Below are 17,568 nucleotides of genomic sequence, written 5' to 3' on the forward strand. Positions count from 1 at the left end.
TGCAGTCAGCGTTTGTGGGCTGTCCCCAGACACTGGTGTCCCCCCCCCACCACGGCTGGACAACACGTCCCTCTCCCCGCCCTGCGCCCTCTTCTGCGTGACCACCACCTGCCAGATGTGCAGATGTGCCAGCTGTGAGGCCGAGCCAGGCGTCCCTGACCCCAGGAAGAAAAGGCCATGCGCGTGTTCTGAATTCCCTTCCGGCCCGTCACTCCATGCGAACACACCAGAGCGTGTAGATTCCTATTTTCTTGGCAGCTTCTAGAAGTTTCCAGGGTGTGGCCCCTGGGGGTTTTCAAACGGATGACTCCAGAGGAATTTCTTCCCGGGCTCCTCCCTGCCAGCCCCACCTGCCGCGCTGTGGGCATCCAGGCTGGGGACTTGACAGGGACCCACCTGTCCTCGGGAAGGTGGGAAATGACAGAAGGAGGAGGAGCCCGTGGTGGCTTCAGACTCACCTGGCTCCCGACCCAGTGGGACCAGTGAGGTGCCCCGAGGTCACCTGAGGATGGCAAGGCCTCTCCAGGAGCAGCCTGGGCTGGTGCTGGGATGTCCCTGCCCTGTCACCAGCAGCAGGTCAGAAGGCACAGAGGGAACGGCCCGTGAGGTCTGCCAAGCCCCCATCTGACTTATTCCAAATGCCCACTCACTTTCTCTCCCCTGATGGCTTTCAAGAGAATCGTGGCTTCGAAATAATTTGATTTATTCAATACATGCCACCACCAGGTGTCCAGTATGCGCCAGGTGTGGAGGGACACTCCGTGATCCCCGCGACTCGGGAGGCTGAGGCAGGAACATCTCAAGTTTGAGGCCAGCCTCCAACACTGCGCAACACTCCGTCTCAACATCAAGAGGCAGGTGGCGGGAGGCTAGGAGCGAGGCTCGGTGGTGGGGCCCTCGACTAGTAGGGACGGGGCCCTGGGTCCCAGAACTGAGAAAAAGAAAGAAAAAGGGAAAAAGAGACTTTTTGGTGGATCACAGATAGACAAGGGGACAACAGCCCCCAGAAGAGTAAGCCCAGGAGGCCGGGGGACGGTGAGGTGGGAGAGGGAGGGGGTCAAGGGGACCTCAGAGGCCCAGGTGTCATTGCAGACAGGGATGAAGAATCCAGGAGGGGGACAGAGATCTGCCTGAGGCCAAAGGAGAGGCCTCTCTCACGTGGGAGGCCCTGGGTAAGCAAATCAAATAAAGGTAGTACGTCCATTTACGACTAAAAATATTTTTAAAATATAATAATATTCTATCCCAGCGGCTCGGGAGGCTGAGGCAGGAGGATGGCAAGTTGGAGGCCAGCCTCAGCAACTTAGCAAGGCCCTAAGCAAGTCAGGGAGACCCTGTCTCTAAATAAAATGCAAAATAGGGCTGGGGACGGGGCTCAGTGGCTGAGTGCCCCCAAGTTCAATCCCCAGTACCCCCCAATAAAGTAATACATAGTAGAAATCATCTAAGAAACCCAGAGAATGCACCTAAATTTCACGTCTTATTTTTTTTTTCAAATTAAATGTGGATTTTGTTTTGTTTTGTTTTTTGGGTACTGAGGACTGAACCAGGGTCACTCAGCCACTAAACCCCATCCCCAGTCTTATTTTATTTTGTATTTTGAGACAGGGTCTCACCAACTTGCTTAGGGCCTCACTGATTTGCTGAGGTCAGCCTCCAACTTGTGATCCTCCTGCCTCGGCCTCCCAAGTCACTGGGCTAACAGGCGTGCACCACCAAGCCCCGATCAATCACACATTTTTTTAACTGCTGCATAAAAACATAAAAATGGTCTTTTTTATCCTCAAATATTTATCATGGGCAGCAGTTTTCCAGATCTTTTCTGGTAGACTTCTGAAGTGGACAACCCATGACAGCACATGACGTATTGTCCCTGGTGTCCTCGTGCAAGAGCACACCAGCCCTTCTTGCCCCTCTGAGGTGGATGAAGGACCCGTTACTGCTCAGCCCCACTTCCTTATCTCAACTGTGACAGCAGGTGGCGCTCTTCTGCCTTCGCAGCGTCCTTGGTCTATAGGCAACATGAGCGACGTTGGCCTGTGAGCCCCGGCTCCTTACCCCCTTCAATCCCGGTGGTTGGTGAGACTCCATCCTACGCTCTGCTGCTGCTGCCAAAAGCTAAGTACAGAAAACATTCCATGTTCCACAGGCGCCAGGGGGAAGTTGTAAGTTGATTCGGAGCCCAGCACCGTGGCTCGCAAGATGTGAACCAGACTCAGCTTCCCCCACCCTCAGTTTCCTCCTCCAGGAAAGGGGGACAGTGAGCCTGGCCCATGTCTGTCATCCCAGCATCTGGGGAGGCTGAGGCAGGAGGATTGCAAGTTGGAGGCCAGCCTCAACAACTCAGCGAGGCCCTAAGCAACTCAGGGAGACCCTGTCTCTAAATAAAATATCAAATAGGGCTGGGGACGGGGCTCAGGGGTTGAGAGCCCCTGAGTTCGACCCCCTGTACCCACAAAAAAGAAAAAATAGTAACAATAGCAGGGCCCAGATTTTCAGGCCAAAAGAATTGCCCAAACTAGGAGGACCCAGGACTCATCAGGGGGCCAAGCGACGTCCCCTTCTGCCCTCCGCCACCTCGGTTCTCAGCAATGCTGTCCCCTGGGCAGCTTTAAGGGTGCGGGAGAAATAAGTGGGACCGGCTCACTCAGCAAGGTCACCCAGCAGCATCACGAGACGGTGACATCACCGTCAGGTTCTGCCCAGGAAAATGCAGGGCCCAGATCACCAAGGGGAAGGGCAGGTCACCGTCAGGGCAGGTGGACAGGCTTCGGGACAGGTCTCTGTCCTGGGTGAGGGCTGCCATATCCCCCAAGGGGCCCCGGGGCCACACCTGTCCCTGCTCAGTTGGCCCTGAACAGGGACACGCTGGGGACGGCGGAATCCTACCAACAGGTCCCCCCCCTCCTTTCCTAGAAGAAATGTCAACAACTGCCAGAATCAAAATAGACGGTGACTCTCGTCCCAGGAATCCTGTCCGGGCCAAGCCCAGGCCCAGGGTGCCCTTGGGGACAGATAAGCAGAATCTCCAAGTCATCAGCACTGGGGTGGAGGTGACGGCCCAGGAGGGCAGCAGCCAGCCCCTGGCTCCCCGGGGGCTGTGTCCACTGAGCTGCGTCTCGGTGCCCTGGAGGGACCCTCTCCTGAAGGTGACTCGGATCCAGGGCCCATCGGGGAGAATCCCCTTGTCATGGGGACTCAGGGTCTTCAACCTGACCCCACTGCAGCTCCGCAGCCTCAGGAGGTGCCATGGAGTCCACCCCACACCGGCTCCAGGTCTCGATGGTGGGACGCTGTCTTCCGTGGGGGAGAGGGAACCTGGGGTGCCCTTCCCAAAGCACAAATAAAAATGGAAAAAATTCTACCTTGGGGAACTGGACCGTCTCTTTGACATCTTGAGAGATCAAATTAAATTTCTTTATACTATCATCAGCTTTTCTTTCTTTCTTTTTTTAATTTTTCTTTTATTTTTGGTACTAGGAATTGAACTCACGGGCCCTCAACCCCTAAGCACCATCCTCAGCCCTATTTTGAATTTTATTGAGAGACAGAGTCTCCCTGAGTTGCTCAGGGCCTCACTAAGTGGCTGAGGCTGGCCTCCAACTTGCGATCCTCCTGCCTCAGCCTCCCCAGCTGTGGGGATGACAGGCGTGACCCCCTGCCCCCAGCTTATTTTTTATTGTGGTCAAAGAATTGCAAAATGTACCCTCTTCCCCATTTTAAGAGTATAGTTCACAAATGTGAAGTCCATCACACAGATGTGCAGTATGTGGGGACTTTTCTTAAAGCAGCGCCCTCCTGGATGTCTCTGAAGTATTGAAGATGTCCCCTGTGCACCAAGTCCTTGTCCTGGTCGCAGTGCTTGATTGCTCTGCCTGAACCTGATTCCAAAGGTCTCAAAGCCTTGAAAAGCAACTCTGCACAAAATCATGGGCAACACGAGGGTCGCTCTCAGCAGACTGTGAAGTCATTCTTTCCTTACCAGAAGCCAAAGTCCTTCAGGCAGACAGTGCCCGGCCTGGCAGAGGGACAGCTGGCCTCGCGACGGTGGGTGGGGACCTGGCTAGGTGTTCAGATCACTCCGCTTCTGCCCAGAGCCTTCGATGGCCTCCCATCTCACAGAACAGCCCTGGCCTCTGACCTCACCTCCTTCTGCCCAGACGCAGTGGTCTCCTTGTTGGTTTGTGTGAACTGGGACTTGAACACGCGGCCCTCTGCCGCGGAGCTGCCTCCCCATCCCGTGTCGTTTTGTATTTTGAGACAGGGTCTGGCCAAGTGGTCCAGGTTGACCTTCTGAGGACCAGTACCCTTCCCAGGTCAGCCACCGCAGCATCACCAGGGGACCGTGTGCACACCTGTCATCCCCATGACTCTGGAGGCTGAGGCAGGAGGATCACAAGTTGGAGGCCAGCCTCAGCCACTTAGCGAGACCTGTCTCAAAATTACAGAATAAAAAGGGGCTGGGGATATAGCTCAGTGGTAGTGTCCCTTGGTTCAGTCCCCAGCACCAAAGAAAAACAAAAAGGCCAAGTTTCAGTCCCCCTCCCAAAGTTGCTGAAGTCAGAAACGTCAGCGTAGGGCCCAGGACTCTGCGTGGCCGTCCGGTTGATTCTGATGCCACCAGGTTTGGAGAACCGCTGTATTCCATGTGCCTTGGGGACTGACAGCCCCGCACACCCAGGAAGCGGGTCAGATGTGCGGATCTCTGATGCAATCCCAGCTGGCACTGAGTCAGAACCTGCATTTGAGCAAGAGCCTCGGTGACTCACGCGCATTCTATATCCAGAGCTTCCTGGGGGCCCCGGCGGGGGCTCAGTGACAGAGCGCTCGCCCAGCACCTGTGAGGCCCTGGGTCCGCCCTCGGCACCACATAAAAACAAATAAATGAAATATTGTGCCCATCTACAACTGGGGGGATAAATGCAGCAGCACTTCCTGACCCGTCCCCCAAGGGGCCTGGAAGCAATGACATATTGGGAGCAGGAGCCCCCCCCCACCACCAGATCATGGATCCTAAACATTTTTGAGCCCCAAAAGGATCCAGGCTCATCGGAGAGATGGCTGCTTCCAAGGCTGAGGCAGGGAATGTCCCCCAAGTCCCATGTGTTCAAAGCCTGGTCTCTGGCCTGTGGCACGGCTGAGAGGGGGTGGGACCTTTAAGAGGCGGAGCCTAAAGGAAGCAAGTGAGGTCATTGGGGGCGGGCCCTTTCCCTACAAAGGGCTATTAGAACCCTGGCCCCTTCCTCTCTCCTCACTTCCCAGATGCCACGAGGTGACAGGTATCCTCAGCCACGTGCTTCTGCCACGATATTCTGCTCTCACCACGGACCCAGCGGCCGTGGGGCCCAGCAAGCATGGGCTGAAACCTTTCCTCTGTGTAAGCTGCTTACCTCGGGTGTTTTGTCACAGCAACAGAAACACCGACTACTAAGTAGGAGCAAAGATGGAGGAAGAAAGAAGATCGCCTGTGGATCCTCCAGGTATTGACACTGTAAAAGTCCCTCCCCGCAAACCAGTCAGGAATTAAAGGGAAAAGTAGCGACTTCAGAGTGGAGAGACCTGGGGCTGGGGAGACCCCCACAAGCACACAGCCCAGGCCACCATCCCCAACACTGGAGCCGACCAACCTGCGTGCCCACTGATGTCCTGCCCTTACCAATGGGGACATTGCAACTTCTGTGGCTGTCCTGACAGAGAAAAGGACATGTGCTGAGCACTGAGCCCTATCCCCAGCCCTTTTTGCATTTTATTTAGAGACAGGATCTCACTGAGTTGCTCAGGGCCTCACTAAGTTGCTGAGGCTGGCCTCCAACTTGCGATCCTCCTGCCTCAGCCTCCTGAGCCCTGGAGTGACAGTCGTGGACCACTTGGAGGAGACAAGAAATGAGACAAATGTATGAACAAAACTAGTTCAACCTACACAGCACCGTGACGATGGGAAAACAGAACAGATCCAGTGCTCAGAGACATCAGCCAAACCCGAATAGAGGAATGTTCCAGAGAATAATCAGAGTGCACTCTGCCGGGGTCAAGAAAGACAACCTGACCAGGGAACGGCTCCAGACCAAAGCCGGCCAGAGACGGGGCGGGAGAATATAATAGGTGATGTTGGACCTGGAGGGACCCGCGGGGTTCCAGAAGGTTACTCTTGGAGCCACTGACCAAATCTAAACCTGGACCGATTAGCTGTGGACACGGTGATGTCAGGGAAGGGCCATCTCCTTAGGAGGACGTGGGGCCACCAGGGAAATAGGGGTGCCTTGTGCAGTCCCAGGTGGCTCTGGGGACAATGCGTGTGTGGCTGTGCCTGTGACCATGTGTGACTGTGTGTGGCTGTGGGGGGCGCATGGCGTCTGTTCACAGAGAGGGACCGTGACAGACGGTGGGTGGATCTGCACAGTGAGACCTGATTGGACTTTTCTTGCGGATTTTCTGCAAGTTTAAGATCCCAGCCGAGCCCTTCCCTCCTCTCGCCAAAAAGCACCATAGAATCCACACCCAAGGGAGCCAGGTGACAGCGGCATCTGGGGGCTCAGGGGCGGGAGGCCCTGGCTTCCCTCCCAGCACCCCGAAAAGTCAAGAAGGAAAGGTGGGGGCTGCTCTGGTTCCCAAGTTCAGCTGTTCCTTGATCCTCACCGGGACCCTTCAGTTCCGCCTGCAGTGTCCCTACTGGGTCCATTCACGGGTCCCGAGGGCCTGCTCTCTGCCCTACCCACAGGGAGTCCACCAGCCACGTTAGCAAGAGCTGCCTGAGAAACCAAGGCTCAGAGAGGTTGCCCAGCTACCTGAAGTCACACAGCAAGTGCCCAGCCGACCTGGGAAGCTCCCCTGCTCCCTCCACCCCAGTGACAAGGTTACACAGACCAGTGACACTGGGGGGTGGCTCCCTCAGAGCCATCACACCTACCTGCGTCTCGTGACCCCAGCACTAATCCTCGCTGTTCCCCTTTCTCGGCAGAAAAAACCCAGAACGTGCTGTATCTCGGCCATTTCTGCTTGTGGTTTTGATTATCCATGTTCCTTCTTGGTCCAAGCTCAAGATAAGCGAGAGACGTTCTGCTTTACTGGGCAAAGGTCAGGTTCAGTGGATCTGAGCCGGAGATGGGATCGGATAACCTTGGCAGCAGTGAGATCTGGGGGGGAGGAAGGAACAGAATAAAACCCACATCAAAAATGTCTCCTGAAGACACGGAGCCCCCTCAGGGAGCAGGGCAGCTCTTAACCAGTGGCCTCAATTCTCGTCCCCCTCATGGATCCTGTCCCTGCACGAAAGCCCCCTGCTGGTCAGTCCCTCAGCTCATTAGCAGGCCCCGTTTCCTGGTCTCTGGTCTGGAGAGCAGGACAAGTGCAGGTCTAAGGAGGTCAGTTCCTGGGACTAGTGTGGGGCCACCTTCTCTGCCTTCTGGAAGCAGCTGACTATGTCGAGAATCGCAAAGGCATTATCTGTGGGCATCTGAGGCAGAGCCCTGGCAGGAACGCGTAGTGGGTGGGTAGAGAAAGGGGACACAGGAACAGAGCTTCGTCATTCTAGAGGGAGACATGCACCATCTCCGTTCACTAGGGCCACAGGGTTCAGAGGTGGCGAGGCGGTGGGCCAGCAAACAGCTTTGTTCTTTGGAACTATTATTCACAGACAGCTCCCTCAGGGGAGAGGCCTTTCTTGTTGCTGATGAATGTCACTTTTTTTTTTTTTTTTTAAGTGTGCCACACAGCTAAACTGGCAAGCGAATGATGAGGACATTCCAATCACCCCAAGAAGGGACAGCTTTGGTTTACACCCAACATGAGCTACGACACGTGATCCAGAAGGAGCATCGCAGGAGAATTCAGTCACTATGTGTTTCAGTCCGTTTTCTGTTGCTGTTACACAATACCAGAGGCTGGGGGATTTATGAAGTAAAAAGGTTATCTAACTCATGGTTCTGGAAGGCGAGAAGCCCAACAGCACAGCAGAGGCATCTGGTCAAGGCCTCCTGTCTCATCATAACAGGGCGGAAGGGCAAGTGAGCATGTGTGAGACAGAGTGTGCAAGGCGGCCAGATTTATAACAAACCCACTCTTGTGATCATTGACCCACACTCACACACTACGGCTTTTCTTCAGCTCGTACAAATCTATTGCTTTTTACCAGTCCCTGTCCCCAGTGATAGTAGCAACTGGGGGGCATCACCTGACCTCTTGACACTGTCACAATGGCAACTAAGTTTTGACACGGGCTTTGGAGGGGACACTCAGACCACAGCGGTAAGGGCGTTGTGCGTATTTGAGAAACATCTTTAAGGAGGACGGGCGACATGGGCCGTGCACTGTGTAGCTTGACAGGAATTGGGGCAGCGCCTGGGATTCCCCCTGACACAGCTTTGAGCCCCAGAAAGCTCCATTACTGATCAGGAACCCCAATACCCAGAGAAGGTGAGCATCATGGTGGAAGGTGGGGCGCTGTCGGCTCAGCAGGCCCCCATTTTAAATCCTGACCCCATTAACGGCAGCTCCTGATCATCGACGTCCTCCTCTGTGCAGGTGTGGCCCGTGGCCTGACCCACTGGGAGCGACAGTCCTTCAAGGTGGGTGCTAGAGACTCGTTTGCAGATGAAGAGACTGAGGGTCCCAGAGACAGGATGTGATTAGCTGTGCCAAATGGCAGAGCCAGAATCTGAAGCCAAGTCCACCCAACTCAAGATCAATGTTCTTTCTTTCTTTATGATTACTATTATTGGGTACCAGGGATTGAGCCCTGTCCCCAGCCCCTTTTATATTTTATCTAGAGACAGGGTCTCACTGAGTTGTTGCTCAGGGTCTCACTAAGTTGCTGAGGCTGGCCTCCACCTTGCGATCCTCCTGCCTCAGCCTCCTGAGCTGCTGGGATTCCAGGCGTGGGCCATACGCCCAGCTCAGATCCATGTTCCTTCCGGCTGTTCACAGTCTCCACTCAAAGGTAGGGGTCACTGACCCCATTTTGAGCAAACTGTGTGCTCACTAACCCCAAATCTCTGCCAATGGTTCCTCTGCAAGAATCTCTGGACTTTGTACAATGCCAGAGCTGGGGGCCGACCCGAGGACACCCCAACACATATCTGCCAAATCCATGTCTGACTCCAAAGTCATGCCCTCTGCCCCCCACCATCTCGCGGCTTCCTGAGAACTCCAGGATGGGAAAAATTCAATTTTGAAAGTGCAAATCCACTTAGGGGCCCCCCACCCAGGCTGGATTTACGAATTCCTTTCCTGTGGGTACTTTCATGCTCACCAGAACACGACAATAAAGCGAGCTTTCTGAATGGGGTGTCAGTCAGACTGTGCACATTTTTCTGATTAGCAATTAAGCCTGTTGTGGGATTAATGTCTTCCCCGGGGCAGTTCCTCCGAGAGCTGCCTGCTGGCTGGGCTTGCTCTCTGCCTCTCCTGCGGGGACCAAGCGCACCAGGGGGAACATTTCTTTTCCTGAGTCTGATTCTTTCTCCAAACGTTCAAAGCCTTTTTGATTTTGCAACTGACAGTCTCTGAGACACTCGCCTCAGGCTGCGACTTTCTGAGACTCTAGACATTCCCCAGACTTTGGTGGGACAGGGGGACAATGGAGGTGGCTTCCAATTCCTAAGAGTGGAGAGTCCCGCCAAGGTCAGCTGACAGGGGAGCGCCCTGTGTTGCTAATCACGGTCAAGTTCACGGGAGGTTCTGTTGGGGGTCATTACCCTCCAATCCATCTGCACTCTTTTTTTTTTTTTGGTACCAGGGATTGAACTCAGGGGCACTCGACCCCTGAGCCCCGTCCCCAGCCCTGTTTTGCATTTTATTGAGAGACAGGGTCTCGCTGAGCTGCTGAGGGCCTCGCTTTGGCTGAGGCTGGCTTTGATCCTCCTGCCTCAGCCTCCCAAGCAGCTGGGACGACAGGCGTGCACCACCGCACCCGCCTTGCACTCATTTTTAGCAACTGGAATTCTAAAAATTCCCTCTGAAACCCCATCTAAACATCACTGCTGCCCGTGACTGTGGTGGTGTTTATGAATCAGGATGTGGTTTAGCATCTCCGCAGACCCAAGTCAAAACACTGCATTTTGAATTCCAATCTCTCTGGATTGAAAGGGATCCTACAGACCCCCCCAAATCCAGCTTTCCCTAAAGTTTGTTTCACAAAACGCCTCCCCAAGATACTGTGCCCAGGAAAATGTCCTCTGTCGGGTGAGTCTGGGAATCCTGATATTCTCTGCCTCCCTATTCCAGAATCAGGGTGCCCAAGAGGAGGCTCAAGTTTCCCGTCCTGGGCTGGGGAGGCGGCTCAGTGGGGCAGCCCGTGTCCAGCATGTGTGGGGCCCTGGGTTCCATCCCCAGAACCGTGCAAAATGTTTCCAAGTCCTGCAGTTCATATATTTTGTTCAACTCTGTCCTAACAAGGATTGCCAAAATTTCTGGACCTGGGAAGTCGTGGGTGGTGGCAGAGGTGGGAGCCTGTCCCCAGCCCCTGCCCCCAACCTCTCTCTCCCTCTCTCCTAAAAATGCCTTCTGAAAATACTCTGGGAAACATCATGCTCATCAGACCAGCCTTTTCTTGTATTTTATCAGAACCAGGGTCTCCCTGAGCTGCTCAGGGCCTCACTAAGTCGCTGAGGCTGGCCTCCACCTTGCCCAGTGCCTAGCTAGGTTTGCTATTCTTATCAGCTACAGTTCCCGGGTAGGACTAGAAAACGACTGTGAGCAGAAATGGCGGGGTGATAAACCAAGAGCTCACTTAGGTTTTACTGAACCAGATAAACTGATTCTGAAGCTTCTTATACTGAAAAAGATAATGACTTCAGTTCCTCCTGGGTGACTTTCCAGCTCTCCATTTGGGAAGAGAGTGTCCAAACGTGGTCACTTGGCCTCTTTTCCAGCTGTAGATTTCTTCTATCAAAGCAGATTTTAGTCCCAAGGTGAGCAGGTGAGAAAGGTAGCTGACTCCGCCCACTGGAGAAGTGGCTTGTGACATCAGTAATTTCATCGTTTTAAATGAAAATTGAGACAAAGAAAAGTGAATTGTATTAACTTGGGGTTAACAATTAACAACAAGAGCAACCACCAAAAAATAATTTTTAAAAAAACCCTCAAGACCGGTTTAAGAAAAAAAATGAACAGGCAGGGGTGGGAGTGCAGGTGCGGCTGTATCCAGGAGCTCAGGTCAGGTCTGTAGGTCCACTTTCCCTGCTGTTGATTCCTTCCCACTCGGGTCCTCCCTTCAGAGCACCAAGGTGGCTGCGGCAGCACCTACTGGACATTCTACAGCTGGGCCGGTCCCCCCTTCCCCAACATCCCAACCAAAGCCTCAGGATCCAGGATGCTCCGTCGGAGCACGTGGGCGGCTCCTGGGTCACTTTCTTCCTCCTGCAGATGAAGTGGACGTGGGTGTGGGACTGTGGTCTCCTGCCTGGGGTCTCCTCTTATCTCTTTCCGTTTCCAAATCTTGTCACTTTGCGTTCAGTTAGCCAGGCTCTTAAAGCCACCTCACGTGGTCCCTGGGGATTAGGCCCCGAGTTGGGCCCCTGCTGATCCAAGGCAGGTCCAGTAGACGCCACTTCAGGCAGAGCGGGGCAGCATCTCGTGGGTGCCAGGGTGGCCCACGAGCTTCCTTCTTGTGCCACTTACAGCGGTCCCCACCTATCCACAGGGACACCTTCCAAGACCCCCAGTCACGGGCTCGGGCTGCAGATGGGACAGAAGTGTCACATCTGTGATGAAGCCCACTTTATGAATCAGGCACAGTAAGGGACTGAAACCACGCAACTGAAGACCTGTGGGGCTGTGTGTTCTGGAACCTTCCACTGAGCATGCTTGGACCACGGTAACGGAGAGCACAGGAGATGGACCCACAGGCTGCGGGGAGCTTGTGTGTGATCACTGGTGGCTGCTGCCTGGGGACAGGGAGGATGGCAAGTCCACACTCAGGAAGAAGAGGCCATGGTTGGTCACCAGTATCTGTCAGGGGCTGGGACTGGACGCTGGTCCCAGAAATGCCACAGATGGACGGGATTTCATGGAGGAAACATCGTGGAGGCTGACCCCCGTGTCCATGGGCACCTACCCTCTTAGCCCTGTGAACACCAGGAAGTCACTCAGGGTGACAGTCACTCGTGTCCCCAGGTGCACGACAAAGATGCTCGTCCTAAAGAGAATAAATGGAGATCGTATGTGGGAAGTGTTGGGTCCCCATAAACGGAATAGATGGACGCTGTGGTTCTTTTTTTGGTACCAGGATGGAACCCAGGGTCACTTGCCCACTGAGCCCCGTCCCCAGCCCTTTTTATATTTTATTTAGAGACAGGGTCTCCCTGAGTTGCTTAGGGCCTTGCTGAGTGGCTGAGGCTGGGCTTGAACTCACGATCCTCCTCCCAAATTGCTGGGATGACAGGTGTCCCCACCACACCGGCTTCTCTTTCACTTTTGAAGGTAGTTTTCCTGGATATGGAATTCTCGGCCGACCATTTTATTCTCTCAGCACATTGAGTAAGCCATCCCACTGTCTCTGGCCTCCAGGGTTTCTGATGAGGCATCAGCGAGCGGTGGCTCTTACTGAAGTGCCTCCTTCATTTCTCGCTGCTTTGAGGACTCGGTCGTTTTGGTCGATGTGTCTCCGTGAGGACCTGAGGACTCACTGAGGTTCTGGATGTTCAGATTGTTACCTCTGGTCAGATTTGCCATGTTTTGGTCCTCCCCAGTGCCGCTATGCCTTTTGCCCCCTCTCTCTCTCCCCCCTCCTTCCAAGGCCCCTGGGATGCACACGCTGGTGCACCTGGTGACAGGCCCCAGATCTCTGTCCACCCTCCTCCACCGCCTCTCCTCCCTCTTCTGTCTCCTCCTCCTCCTCTTCCTTCTCCCTGATCTCTCTCTCAGACGAGGTGATCTCCTTTCCTCTGTCTTCCAGTTTGTCGATTCTTTCTTCAGCTTGCTCAGGAACGCTGCTGCTGACCCTGACACGTTCAGCGTCGCAGTGCTCACACTTCTCGACCCCAGCTCTGCTCTGCGGCTCCCCTGGTCTCCATTTCTCTATTAATATTCTCTTTCTATGGAATCACACACACGGTTCCCTTTAGCTCTTTGAGTGTATATCAATTAAGCCGACTTCCATGTTTATTAAGTCCAGTGCCTTCCCTTCCTCACACACCATCTCCATTAATTTTTCCCTGTGTATAGGCCCTACTTTGTGGCCTTTCATGGCTCATAGTTTTTTGCTGAAAGTGGAACATTTTGACATTACAATATTGTCCCTCTGGAACTCACATTCCCCACCCCCTTCACCAGGTCTGTAGATGTTTCTTGTCGTGAGTGTTGTTTTCTATAATGTGCCTCAGATATTTTCTGCTGCCCCAAGTCGTGTACTAGAAATGTGCATCAGGCACGTGCACAGCTGTCTTCAAGGGCACTGCTGGGCCAGGGCGACTGGGATCAGGGAACTCTATCATCAAGGTTCTGTGATATTTCATGTATTTATTTATTTGGGGGGTATCAGGGATCGAACCCAGGGGCGCATGACCACCGAGCCCTGTCCCCAGCCCTATTTTGTATTTTATTTAGAGACAGGGTCTCCCTGAGCTGCTTAGTGCCTCGCTAAGTCGCTGAGGCTGGCCTCCAACTTGCAATCCTCCTGCCTCAGCCTCCCAAGCCACTGGGATGACAGGCGTGGGCCACGGCACCCAACCTGGTGATTTTTTGTTCCCTGCTTTCCTTTGATGTAAGCATTGTTGGCTACGAGGAAGCCTTACTTTTCCAACTTGCAGTAAAGTTGATCTGAGAGGTGCTGCCAGTTCATTCACTTTTTTTGGCAGGGGGTGGGCACCAGCAGCGGAAGGGACTGTCCTTCAGCAGGTCTCCTGCTCCTGCCCCCTCGGGCCTGGCCACTGAGGTCCAAGCAGGCTGCCCTCCCTCGGCCAGCCCTGGACCTCTGGGCCATCGGACTCCAGCCTGTCACCCCAAGGTGGCTTCCAGGTTCCCCCTTGCTGGGCTCTGGGCCCCTCAGAGCTCCGCCACGCCTTCCTGTCACTGTCACCTGGTGACTTGGTCCTCAGACCTGAGGTGTCACTTGACAGTGACATTCTCTGCGAGCCCTTCATGCAGACGACTTTGCCTGTTTTCTTTCAGACGCTCCCTTCTCCTTCCTGCTGGGGCCTGTCGGGTCCTGTCTTGGTGGATTAATCCACTTCTGCCAACTTGTCCACACAGAAAGTGGGCACAGGCCCTGAACGTCCCCCGGGCAGGTGGAAGGGGACGGGGAGGCTGTGGGTCAAAGACGAGGCCCAGCCTTCCAGCCTTGACCTTCAGTCCTGGGAGGGAGGGAAGGGGCTCCCCAGCCCTCGCCTGAGCCCTGAGCCCCTCTGGCTCCTCGGGACAGCAAGTCGCCTGTGTCTCCAAACGCTCTCCTCGGCGTCCAACCCTGCGTCTCCAGAGCATCCCCAGGACCCTGCAGCCTCTGGTGCCCTGGGGGGAGGGGGAGTGGAACCTTTAAGAGGTGTGGCCTATTGGGAGAAAGTTAGGTCATTGGGGGCGGGCCTTTGAAGGGTGACCTCCAAGTTGCTAAGTCACATGGTCAGTGGTCACTCCTCACTGTCTCTTGACCAATCAGCAGCAGTGGACGTAGCTGCTGACTCCCTTTCCTGAAGCACACTTGCCCCTTCCAGGAGACCATTCCTCTGGGTTCTCCTCCTCTGTCTCCTTGGCTGCCTTGACCTAGGGCTGCTGGGCTCAGGCCTGACTCCCCTTCTTCTCCACCGACTCGTTCTCTTGATGAGCGATGTCATCCTGTCCTGTGTAGGTTTTAAGCAACTTGTTGAGGTTAACAACACTCAAACCGATATCACTACCTTGGGCCTCTTCCCAGGGCCCAATGTAGTGATATTGGTTTGAGAGTCAGGATCAACTCACTGACAAAGTGTCCCTGGACGTCACTCTGTATTCAGGTGCCCCTTGCAACCTCCTCTTGGATGATTACGGGTATGTCGAACTCATCTTGTGTTAGTCAGCTCTGTGTTACTGTGACTAAATACCCGAGATAATCAGCTTAAAGGAAAGAAAGGTTTGGATACAGTTTCAGGGGATTCAGTCCCACTAAGGGAATGAACTAGGTGGGCTCCGTGACGATTGGCAGATCCAATCAATGCAGTTATTTAAAATTTCTCTTTTCACGTGCATCTCAGGGATATGTCCAAGACGTCATCTCATAAATAGCTATGAACTGGGATTCTAAAGAACTAGCTCACTGCGGGCTGCTGATGGACTTTTTTGTATGTTTTTGGAACAAATACGTCAAGCATTACGACCCTCAAGACTCATCTCTTCCCTCTCTGATCCAGCTCGCTGAGGGCACCAGGGCCTTCTCTTGCTGGCGGAGCCCTGTGTCTCGGCCATGATCCCCCAGATGACCCTGGTCAGCTCTGCTCCTCGCACTGGGCTTCCTTTTCCCACTGTGAGGCCTGCAGGGTCCTCGAGCCCTGGCACCCTGCGGTGTCTTTCTCCTGGGACGGTCCTGACATTGACTTTCGCCCTCCCTGGGAAAGCGAGTCACGTCAGCAGGTCCTGCTATCTCAGGAGCCTCCTCCACAAGAGAGCCCTCCCCCGAGTTCATTGATAAAGTGTCCCCAAACTTCTCAATGAGCCACACGCTGCAGAGCCATGACAGGGGGCTATATCTGGACAGACCTGGCATCTGTCATCTGTTCTGTGTGAATGGCCACAGGCAGAAGGAGCCCAGGAGCCGTCCTGGTGAAGAGTGGAGGTGATGATTGATGTCACCCGCCCCCTGCGGGGCCCAGCCGGGACGGCAGGATGCAGGCCGACAGCTGCCCGGGCTCCACACCACCCTCAGCACAGCAGGAAACAGTGACTTGAGGCTCTCGGGCCTGTCAGCGGCTCGGGCTCTCGGATAAGGTTGTCAGGGAAGGGAAAGGACAGTCCCAGGAAGGGGTGAGCTTCCTGTCCTTGGAGGCACTCTGTCCAGGAGGGCAAGATGGACGGCGCTGCAGCAGGGGCTTCTCCTGACCTAGGGAGTGGCCACATCGGCCCTGTTCCCACGATGGCACTGGGACCGAGCCTGGCCATAGTCAGAGACACAGGGTCAGGGCTGATCTGCTTGGGCATCGCTAGGGACACAGGAGACGGGGGGCAGGGGATGTGGACTGAGCAAGCCGGGCTGAACTTCTAGAAGGACAGCCAGGACCTGGTGTCATCGAACCAGAGACAACGGAGGACGGAGGATTCAATCCTCAGAAGGGGACACGAGATCAGGAGGAGATGAGCCAAGGTCAACCAGGGTCAGAGGACAAGGGGACAAGGAGAGCTTTCCTCAGTAGGACACAGGGAGACGCACCGGGCACGGGCCCGACTTTAAAAATGACCAGAAGTGGGGTGCGCGTCCCGTCTGCAGAGGTCACCGCAGGGCAGAGCCCAGGGCCACCGTCATAAAAGGGCCAATTTGGCAAAGTAGAAACGCTCAGGGGCCATGTTCCCCCCTCAGTGAAAATGGCTTTGTCAGCTCGGAGGGAAAAGGGGGTGTGCTTGGAACTTGTCACTCGCTTTCTGTGACGTCACTGGGGAGCCCCTGCTTTGGGGCCACGGGGATTTCCCTTCTGGAACTTCTATCTGAAAAAACCCAAAGGTAGAAGCCGACTCACCTCTCAGCTCAGGGTCACCCAGGCAGTGACAGTGTCCCTCCGACAGAGTCCCATCGAACGCAACGGCAGCTGTGGAGGAAGCCGCAGAGACTCTGGGCACGGGAGGCGCCCATAACTGCGAAACCCTAGTCTGGTGACGGCCCTCTCTTCCCTTGTCCCCTGTCACGTGTGGTCATTTGGACCCAGGCCACAAAGAGCACTGAAGGCCCTCGATCCCCCACCCCGGCCTCCCACGGCTTGGGCCCTGATGCTCCTTGGCATTGGTCTGCAAAGGTCATGTCCTGTTTCTGCCTGTCACAGCGGAGAGCCTGACCCGGGTGGGGTGACACGAGGAGACTGGACGGCGTCCCAGCCTCTCACCAGTCGGGTGTCCGTGGCCTCGTTCTTTTGTCCAAAGAGAATTCCTGGAATGTCACCCGTTTTCTGATATCAGTGCAAAGGCACCTCCAGCGCCAAGTGGTGTCCTCTGGGGTCACCTCGGTGGACCTTACGGGCACCTCTTCTTCAGGATGAGAGAGATGGGCAGCCAACAGCAGATGGGGGTCCATCTTTGCAGGGTCCTGCAGGGAAGCGAGGGGAGACAGTGTTATCAGAGCAGCTGGGAGCTACAGAGGGTTTGGTGGAGAGGGAGGCCATGACCTCAGGTTCATTTTAAACATACGTCTCTGTCACCAAGTGGCCCGTAGGACAGAGCGACTCAGGACAAGGGAGGCAGGTGTAGCATCCGTCCCTCCACAACGTCATTCATTCCCAAATATCCACTATAGTCCAACCCTACGGGGACAAGAAACCAGAAATTAGTTCCCGAGTCCCCCCTGGAGTTTATGGGGGGACAGACAGGAAGCAAATAAACAAAGAGCTCATTTCCAACCGGGTCTGTGCGGGGCAGAGGATAACTCAGGGTGCCCTGATGACGAGTGGCCAGGAAGGGAGGTCA

General features: G+C 54.8%; 2 long non-coding RNA genes across 2 annotated transcripts; one reads left to right on the forward strand and one right to left on the reverse strand.

Moving 5' to 3' along the window:
• Positions 1–686: 686 nt before the first annotated feature.
• On the reverse strand, positions 687–16,963 carry LOC124079763 (uncharacterized). Its single transcript, XR_006847448.2, has 3 exons — positions 16,632–16,963; positions 6,908–7,133; positions 687–931 (listed from the first exon to the last, which is right to left on the reverse strand). It is a non-coding gene; the product is annotated as an uncharacterized LOC124079763 (long non-coding RNA).
• On the forward strand, positions 6,959–9,278 carry LOC124079762 (uncharacterized). The gene is made up of 2 exons (XR_006847443.2): positions 6,959–7,074; positions 7,701–9,278. It is a non-coding gene; the product is annotated as an uncharacterized LOC124079762 (long non-coding RNA).
• Positions 16,964–17,568: the final 605 nt, after the last annotated feature.

This window comes from Marmota monax, unplaced genomic scaffold (genome assembly GCF_021218885.2).
Source record: "Marmota monax isolate L192 unplaced genomic scaffold, Marmota_monax_Labrador192_F-V1.1 WCK01_AAM20220418_F8-fsc00028, whole genome shotgun sequence".
Taxonomy (NCBI): domain Eukaryota; kingdom Metazoa; phylum Chordata; class Mammalia; order Rodentia; family Sciuridae; genus Marmota; species Marmota monax.